This window comes from Ctenopharyngodon idella, chromosome 13 (assembly GCF_019924925.1).
Source record: "Ctenopharyngodon idella isolate HZGC_01 chromosome 13, HZGC01, whole genome shotgun sequence".
Lineage (NCBI taxonomy): Eukaryota > Metazoa > Chordata > Actinopteri > Cypriniformes > Xenocyprididae > Ctenopharyngodon > Ctenopharyngodon idella.
The window spans coordinates 22,608,297-22,618,158 of NC_067232.1; the positions used below are offsets into that span (position 1 = coordinate 22,608,297).

The following is a 9,862-nucleotide window of genomic DNA, read 5'->3' on the forward strand; positions in this document are numbered from 1 at the left end:
GGCTGTACAGCAGCTCTTAAAGAAAATAGTGTCATTGATCAGCTGAAGTCAGTTCAGTTCTGTTTTAGAGATCATCTATTAAATTAGCTCATTTCATCTATAAAGCAGCTCTGCAGAAACAGTGATGTCATCGTCCAGCTCGGTTCAGTTCTCATCCAACAGAGTCAGAGTGCAGTCAAATCAATAATATTGTTGAATATTAAGTGTTTCCCCCATCTGTACCTTATTTAACCCTAAAGGGTAGGGTTAGCTTTTAAAGGATTAGTTCACTTCAGAATTAGAATTTCCTGATGATTTACTCACCCCATGTCATCCAAGATGTTTATGTCTTTCTTTCTTCAGTGGAAAAGAAATGAAGGTTTTTGAGGAAAACATTCCAGGATTTTTCTCCATATAGTGGACTTCACTGGGGTTCAACGGGTTGAAGGTCCAAATGTCAGTTTCAGTGCAGCTTCAAAGAGCTCTACACGATCCCAGACGAGGAATAAGAGTCTTATCTAGAGAAACCATCGGCCATTTTCTAAAAAAAAATAAAAATTTATATACTTTTTAACCACAAATGCTCGTCTTGCACTGCTTTGTGATGCGCCACACATTACGTAATCATGTTGGAAAGGTCACGTGTGGCGTAGGTGGAAGTACCGCGCTAGGGTGAAAAACTCCATTTCATTTTCTCTCCAACTTCAAAATCGTCTGACATCATTGTTTTACTTTTTATGTAAAGGCCATTTGACATAGTCTTTGCACATTCGCTTGGTTGGTACTTCCGCTTACGTCATGCGTGACCTTTCCAACGTGATTACATAATGCGTGGCGCATCGCAGAGCAGTGGAAGACGAGCATTTGTGGTTAAAAGTATATAATTTTTATTTTTTTTTAGAAAATGACTGATGGTTTCTCTAGATAAGACTCTTATTCCTCGTCTGGGATCATGTAGAGCTCTTTGAAGCTGCACTGAAACTGACATTTGGACCTTCAACCCGTTGAACCCCAGTGAAGTCCACTATATGGAGAAAAATCCTGGAATGTTTTCCTCAAAAACCTTCATTTCTTTTCGACTGAAGAAAGAAAGACATAAACATCTTGGATGACATGGGGGTGAGTAAGTTATCAGGAATTTTCATTCTGAAGTGAACTAATCCTTTAAAGAGTACCGCCCCAGTGACAGCTTTTGTACCTTCTTTATAAAGTGTACACATTATAATGAGCTCTTTTGGTCTTCTTCTCTGCAGGATTCGGGATGACCACCCCTGTGACTGTAGCTGGAAAGATCTTCTTGATATTCCTACGGTCTGTTAGGTTGTGCGGCCACCATCCTGTTCTTCAACCTCTTTCTGGAGCGCATCATTACCCTGCTGGCTGTGGTGATGAAGGCTGTGCGTCTGCGGCGTTTGCGGACCAGCGGCCTCCTCCCGCCGGGAATCTGCCAGGACTTCGCGGCCAGTACGCTGCCTGGTTGGAAGCCCTCGGTGTACCACGTAATGCTCATTCTGGGTTTATCGGCCATCGTGATCTCCTGCTGCGCGTCGGCTATGTACACTCCAGTAGAGGGTTGGGCGTACTTGGATTCGCTCTATTTTTGCTTCGTCACCTTCAGCACAATTGGTTTCGGGGATTTGGTGAGCAGTCAGAGTGCTGCGTACGGCTACCAAGGTCTTTACCGGTTGGCCAACTTTCTCTTCATCTTGGCTGAGTGTGTTGCATCTACTCTCTCTTCAACGTCATCTCCATCGTTATCAAGCAGGTCCTCAACTGGATGTTGGGGAAAATGAGTTGCTTGTGCTGCCAGCGCTGCAACAAAGCGAACGCTTTCTTGGGACGCCGCAACGCCATCAGGCCCGGATCGCGCCTCCGACGGGGACGCTTCGGGCAAACGCCGGACTCAGACGGGCCTTGCGATAGTGACACGGAGGGCCGCAGGCTCTCAGGTGAGATGATCTCCATGCGGGGACCTGACGGGATCCAATAAAATCTCACTGGCCATTATGCAGAAACAGCTGTCGGAAGTCAGCAAACGATATCCCAGAACGGTGTGCGGAAGCTCGCGGCAATAATGGCTTTCCGGTGGAGTCGGTGCTCTTGGCATAATGAACAACCGATTAGCAGAAACCAGTGACTCTAGGTAGAGGTAACCTTTGACTAACCAGGGTAAGCATCTCATAAACGGAGTAAAACCTCTCCAAATCTCTCTGGAAGTAACACGGTTTGGATTTACGATGATTTAGTTTAAATTTGCCGACCGTTCTTGAGCTTTGTGTAGAACAGCATGACATGCATGAACTGTGTAGATGTCCATTAGGATTTTTGGACTAAGAAACGCATACTAGAAAGTAATGGTGTGTTCAAATCATGTTAGAAAGATCGTATTTACGAGTTAACCGTCGTGAGAAAACATGTCGGACGCAATGGATGCAGCGTCTGTATTAAAGTGGATTTTGTTAAAATTAATGACATTTCTCTCACATAAAAATAAGTTGCATGTACAAAATACCTTATACCAATAGTATTGTACAATTACTATAGGACATATAATAAATCAGTTTACTTACACCTTAAAGGGGACCTATCATGAAAATTGGACTTTTTCCCTTGTTTAAATTGCTATAATCGGGTCCCCGGTGCATCTACCAACCCAGAAAACGTGAAAAAGGACAACCCAGTAACTGTTTGGCAAGCCTTTCTCTGCAAGCATGGGAAAAAACGAGCTGCTCAGATTTTGCTCTCCTTGTGACGTAGGAAGGGGATCTTATTATAATATTACCGCCCCTTAATCTGCACGTTTCCACCCACGGCGCCGCCATTTTGTTTTTGCAAGCGACAACGGTGTACCAGTTCTAATGCCATTGCAAAAGTTCGAGTAAAGCATGATAACTGTTCTGTCGTTGGCTGCACAGACGAGCAGAATTTTATTAGCTTGGATAGCCTGCAAGTTGACCCTGGCAAGCTCGATTTCTAAAAAAGGAGCGTTTCTGTCTGAGCGATATTTTGGGAAAAATATTAGACCATTCACAGCATTTGATAGCAATCATAAACCTTAGCCTGGTGTGCGTCCATATAGGTTTTGCACAAAAGATTAACATGACGGCACATGCTAGTGGATGAGTTGAATCAACTCCACAGCTACATAAATTTATCCACTAACCATTCAGAAACATCTAAAAGTTGTAACTTCTTCCTGAGTTCTCCATCAGTGTCGACTCCGGTTTGAACAATGTAAGGCTGAACACCGTTACTGACAATCCTCATTTTGGCTGCGTGAGATTCTCCAGCTTTGTTGTTGTTGAGCTGGTTAAAGCTCCGCCCTCTTCTGGAAAGGGGGCCGGGAGCAGCAGCTCATTTGCATTTAAAGGGACACACACAAAAACGGCGTGTTTTTGCTCACACCCAAATAGCTATAACAAGCTATAACAAATGATCTGTGGGGTATTTTGAGCTGAAACTTCACAGACACATTCTGGGGACACCAGAGACTTATATTACATCTTTAATAAATTGAATAAAAACATAAAAAGTAAAAACACACCCAAAGCACATTCTTTATTTATCATTTTGTAGAGTGTACAGTTAAAAAATATTGTTACATTTTATGCAGAAAAGGCCATCTTGCTCCGACTAAAGTTTTTTGAACGCACCTGACATCGTAATTACAACTTCCCAACTCGTAAATACGACTTTCCCCGGAGGACTTGCACGCACCATAAGTGACTTTGCATATTTAAGTAATCAACCCCAACAAACCCTGATTATCATGTTTTGTAGAATTCTAGACAGTACTGTACTACATTAACTAAACCTGAACAAACTCTCTGAAGTTAGGTTTGACTAATCTACCAGTGGCTATTTATAGGAGCTAAGTTGAGCTTTTCAAATCTCAAATAAGTAGAAGTAGCATTCTTTTTACTCCATTTGGATAGCACACTTGATTTACAACTAGCATCATCTCCATTGCAAACATATTAGTTTTTACTTAGTCACGGGCTGCATCCACTAAAAGTATGTACTTCACTGCTCAATGGAAAGTGTGTAGTAAGACGTCTCAACGAATCAAAATAACACAGGCTCACTTGTTATGTACAGTTTGTTCATGCACCAGTTTTATCTAAAATATTATTGAGGATGGCCTAGTATTAGTCAAAGGGAAATGTAGAGCAAAAGCTATAACTTCTATAGTTGCAAATGACGACTTTACAGTATTCAGATTAGGGGTTTGGAGGTTGTGAATTTGTACTGTATAAGCGAGTGCATTTACTGTACCCCTTCAAAATCTGTGTTCCTGTCAATAGGGATCATCATGCCACTGTTTGAAAAATTCAGCTGAGGGTTTTAACATGATGAGATGCACCATTGAGCTGAGCAGAGGAACTTCAAAGCCAAACTTTGTTGTTCCCTAAAGAGGAGAGAGGAGGAGCTGAAGAGATGGAGTGAGACAGAGTGAGAGGAGAATAAAGTGAGAGAAGCCCTGAGAGACAGTATGAGCCATCTATCAGCGCAGAGCTAGACTTCCAGCAGAGCTCAGAGCAATCATCTGCCCGACCAAACGTTAGTGCCCTCAACCCCTCCTCTATCATCTTATTAACGCCGTCTGTAAGAGTAAGGAAAAGTCCGCTTAGATGGTGTTTGCTACACCTGCCCTTGACATATAATTTGGAAGGATGCATAACGCCATGCCTGGTTTTCAACAGAGGAAGCTCTATTCTTATAGAACAATGAATGTGTTTGCATGCACAATCCTACACTGATTGTGCCTTAAAAAAACAGACAATGTGAGCTTAATGAGATTTTCATGAAATGTACAGGAGATTCTGAAATTATTTTCTTCATTCTTGGCATCAAAATGTAACAAGACATGCACAAACTAAGTAAAGCAACAAAATGCTGGTATGTGTGTTTACATGTAAAGTGGAATGGGTGTAATTGGTATAAATCAGTTTTGCTTTAACCATCTGCAAACTTTCCCAGTTAATAGAATACGTTTAAGTTGTGGTCCTCTTCGGTCCAAAACTGCAGAAAAAGTTTACGTTTGAAATGTTAATTTTTTTTGCTTCATTGGAATGGGATGAAATTTGGTGGCTTTTGTCGCATTAGCTTTGTGAACACACAAAAAAATCATGGACATGATTTGGATATGTTAAAGGGTCGAAAATAAAAATAGTCGCACTTGGCTTCCTTCTGACATAGGAAATGAACTGTAACAATATGGTAAAATTGAGCCAAAAGACTCAAATAAGAGGCTAAAATCAGATCAGATCTAGATTTATTAAGCTGTGATAAAACATACTTGTTCATTTTTGTTATATTTTTATTGTATTTTGATGTTATGTGTACATTTGCGTTCAGGTTTGAGTGTAGTAGAATTAATGCAAAAACTGACACTTCAAAATCAACATTTCAAACAAACTTGACAAAAAGGTAGTCTTTTAGAATGTCTAAGTATAAATCCAAATCCACAATTTAATAAAAATAAGTATTTATGTCTAAAAACCACTAGAGAATTTATAAGCCACTTTATATAGAACTATATAGAATCTAGTGGTTACACTACATGGCATTACATTCTTTTTTTACTCCCACCAGATGGTACTATCTTCCTTCAGAAAATTGGATTTTAAATGCCTTGTCTCTATTTTAACATGGAATACTGCTTTAATTGGAAAAATAATTTAAAAAAAATATGTATTAGAAAAAATTGTGTATTATTTTCATGGGGAAAAATAGCTAGTAAAAATTATATAAATATAGCATAGTATCATGAAATACCCTCAAAATTTTAAATAATGATCAAAAAATATTATTGAACAAAAATATATTACATTGGTTTTCCTGAAAACAAAACAGTACATTTCAAGGCTTCATCACTTTTGACCGCGAAGAAGCCAAGGTGTGACCCCTAAACGAAGGAGGACCATGTAAATGCACTCATTAACAAACTTATTCCGATTTGCTTTGCATTTTAATGGTGCATCAGTTAAATGAGACTTTCACACTGAGTGTTGGCAGTGTAATGATTGCACAAACTCCTAAAACATTTTTTTTAATAAGCAGATTATTGATAATTATCAATATTTTGTTGTGCCATGTAAACACAAGCTCATTTGGCCTTCATAATGTGTATTTTTGAGACATTCAAAGCATTACTGCTTCTGTTGCATACAGTTTAACTCTAATTAACTTTGTTGCATTGCAAACAAAGTCGCTCATGCTGCTGCAAATCACCAACTCACATTGAAATGAATGACTTCCGGTTGCTTTCTTGCTGCAAATCTGCCGTGCCAACTCCCCCTTTCCCCAAATGATAAATCAAACTGCTTTATAAAACAAGCACATGAAAGGAATATAAAAGACCCGGTTGATGAATTGCAAATAGATGCTAAATGAGCTGTCATGCAGCAATGGTGTATGTAGCAGACAGAAACATATGCTAGTGAAGAGTTGATGAGGAGAAAGACAGGAGAAGAGAGGGAAACCGTACCTCAGGTTCTGATCAGGCATCAGCACAGATGTAGTTTCCAATAACTAGCTCTCTCCAGGTGATCTATACCATCTCTGCTCAGCTGTCTCATGTCTGCATTCACAACTCTCAAACGCACAAAAATTCACACTCCAGCACAGTTCACTCTCTCGACCTATACTCTTATCATGAATCTACCTGTATGTAACTCAAACGTCAATGTAAATAGCGCAGTGCGGTCAAGCAGAACAATTTCTGATTCTTTTTGCACATTGCAAAGGGAAACTGGTGAGGAATGACTGACGATTGCGGCTCTTGCTTATAATAACCTCAGGTAGTTCAATCTTCTGATGTAGTTTTTTTGCATGCTACTATGGTAAAGCCATACGAGAGCCACTTGTATCTCTTATAGGTCTATTTTTATATACAAATATGTATCTGGCAGTGTCGGTGTACTTGGTAGGAACAAAAGACTTGATTAAAGGTGCTTGAAATGTGATGAGAGACAAGGGGTGGGCGGTATGAACAAAATTATACATCATATTACGAGTGAGTTTATGTAGCGGTGGTATATCATGAAAGTCAACTAAAATGTTTCAAAATTGTTTTAACTTGCATTACAGGTTTTGTTTTCTCTCATATAAAATCCAGCTTAAACTGGTGACAGGATTCTAGGCTCATCTAACGTGGTCATTAGCTGGTCCGAAACTATCTTACATCAGCAATAAACCAGGTACCAGCTAGTCACGCCATTTAAAGGTGGTCAAACTGGTTTTTTTGAAACATGAATTAGCATAATGTAACTATAGAAGCTTGTTTACACCACTAAATAAAAAATAAAAAGGTAATTAAGACGCAATTCTGACTTTATATCTCACAGTTCTGACTTTGTATCTCATAATTCTGGACTTTATATCTCATAATTCTGACTATAGAGACTACAATTCTGACTTTATATCTCATAATTCTGACTATAAGACACAATTCTGACTTTATCTCACAATTCTGACTTTATATCTCATAATTCTGACTATAAGACGCAATTCTGGCTTTATATCTCACAATTCTGATTTTATATCTCATAATTCTGACTATGAGAAAAAAGGTAATTTTTATCTCACAATTCAGATTTTTTTCTCAGAATTGTGAGATATAAAGTCAGAATTGCATCTTATAGTCAGAATTATGAGATATAAAGTCAGAATTGTGAGATATAAAGTCAGAATTGCGTCTTATAGTCAGAATTATGAGATATAAAGTCAGAATTGCGTGATATAAAGTCAGAATTGTATGATATAAAGTCACAATTCTGACTTTATATCTCATAATTCTGACTATAAGATGCAATTCTGGCTTTATATCATGCAATTCTGACTCTATATCACGCAATTCTGACTTTATATCTCATAATTCTGACTATAAGATGCAATTCTGGCTTTATATCTCACAATTCTAACTTTATATCTCATAATTCTGACTATAAGACACAATTCTGACTTTATATCATGCAATTCTGACTTTATATCTCATAATTCTGACTATAAGACGCAATTCTGACTTTATATCTCACAATTCTGAGAAAAAAATCTGAATTGTGAGATAAAAATTACCTTTTTAATTTTTTTATTTAGTGGCGTAAACAAGCTTCTATAGTATACTGTATATAGTATTATATATATATACTACTATAGTTTTTATTACAATTATTAATTATCTTTTATTTTATATTTGAAGTTTTCATTTTAATTAGTTTAATTTTTAGTCATTTTTGTAACAAAAATGTTTTTTTTTTTAAATTGTTTTAGTTTTAGTTAACAATAATAAAGCTTGTACAGTCATACCGCCGACCCCTAATGAAGACCTACAAATTTCACATCAGATTTGTAGAAAACTGCTCGTGACATAATGAACTGAACATATCATTGCGCATGAGTGATGTACATTAAGAGAGAGTTTGAGATGCGATCAATGCAATGGAAATGCAACTCGAAACAAGTCTTGGTTTGAGCTTGTGAAGGAACGATTCTCCACAAACCTTGAAATATTTAAAATAAATGTATTTAAGACTCTTAAAATGCATGCATGGCTCGATATCAACTGCCTTATTTTGTTCCTCAACCATGTAACTATAATGTAGATCTGACTTACTCTGTACAGTAAATCTTTTGCATTTTGCAAAATGTATCTCCATTGATTGCAATGGATCTAACTGAACTGAAGTCCTCCATTTTCCCCAGGATTGGGAGATCTGGGAATTTCACAGTTGTATTTATGTATCTATCTATCTATTTATTTTTTATTTATTTATTTATTTATTTATTTTGTAGCCTATAAAATGGACTAAATTAACCTATCCATCATGTTTCGCCTTTGTGTTTTTAACAGCAATATAAAGTCCAAGTATCAGTTCTCACAAAGCTTTCTTTACAGTGGTGTGTACGGTGGAAACCAGGTTTAGATTACAACTGATTTCTGCTGAAAATGGTATAGGTAAATGCGTGAAAAAGACACTCACCTACATTAGGAGAATGACGTGAAAATAATGTTATAGTGAAAGGGACTTTCTGTAAATGGTTTTCCGTATTGTGTTTTACTGAATGACTTCACTTCACAATGATTGTTATTGAAAGTTATTTTGCACATGCATCAGTAGAGTTTTAGCCATCCAGTATTTTTATTTGCTGTCTCAAGGTATGATGATTTTGTATTTAACTAAGTTGTGGGTACAGAAGTTAACATGAATTTGTTATTAAATTGTCAATTAATTGTTGCAAAAAGGGTTTTATTTATTACAGATAATTATAACAACGGTTCATTCCTTTTTTACTTATTTGTGACAGCTAGAACAATCTAGTTAAGTTAAGTATCTGTAATATTAAACAATATGGCAATTAAGTCGTATCATTTCACATATTGAATTTACTGTAGATTATTTTAGTCTTTAAGCAAATCTTACTGTTGGAATATTAATGTTCTTATACCAGAAAGTGGCAGTAGATTAATAAAGTACAAAATTTTAGTTATTCTTCTGTAGAAGCACTGAGATGCAAATTCAGACAGTATTTTTGCAGTGTACAATGAAAAGATGGAAATGCATATCAGATTTTATAATTGTGATGATGAGTGTGACTCAGACTGTTTAACTGTTGACATGAATTTTCATCATCATTTTATTTTAGAAGATCCCTTATCAGTATGCAAGAAGAGCAGAGCAGAATAGGTGTTCGCCTACCTCGAATCTATCTCTTCTGTTCTCTTTATTTCTCTTTCTTTCCTGTGTTTTTGCACAAACTCTGCATGTAAGGTAACTTGTAATCTGATTAGATTCATATATAATTCAATAGTTGAAATTTACACTGAAGGTTAAAGTCAACATGAAATGGCATTCAAACATATTTAACTTTCACTAATTTC

The 9,862-nt window shown here is 37.0% G+C and overlaps 1 pseudogene; it reads left to right on the forward strand.

Annotated features, from left to right (window-relative positions):
- LOC127524471 (potassium channel subfamily K member 12-like) overlaps window positions 1–2,126 on the forward strand; it is a 41,285-nt pseudogene extending 39,159 nt beyond the window's left edge.
- The last annotated feature ends 7,736 nt before the right edge of the window (window positions 2,127–9,862 follow it).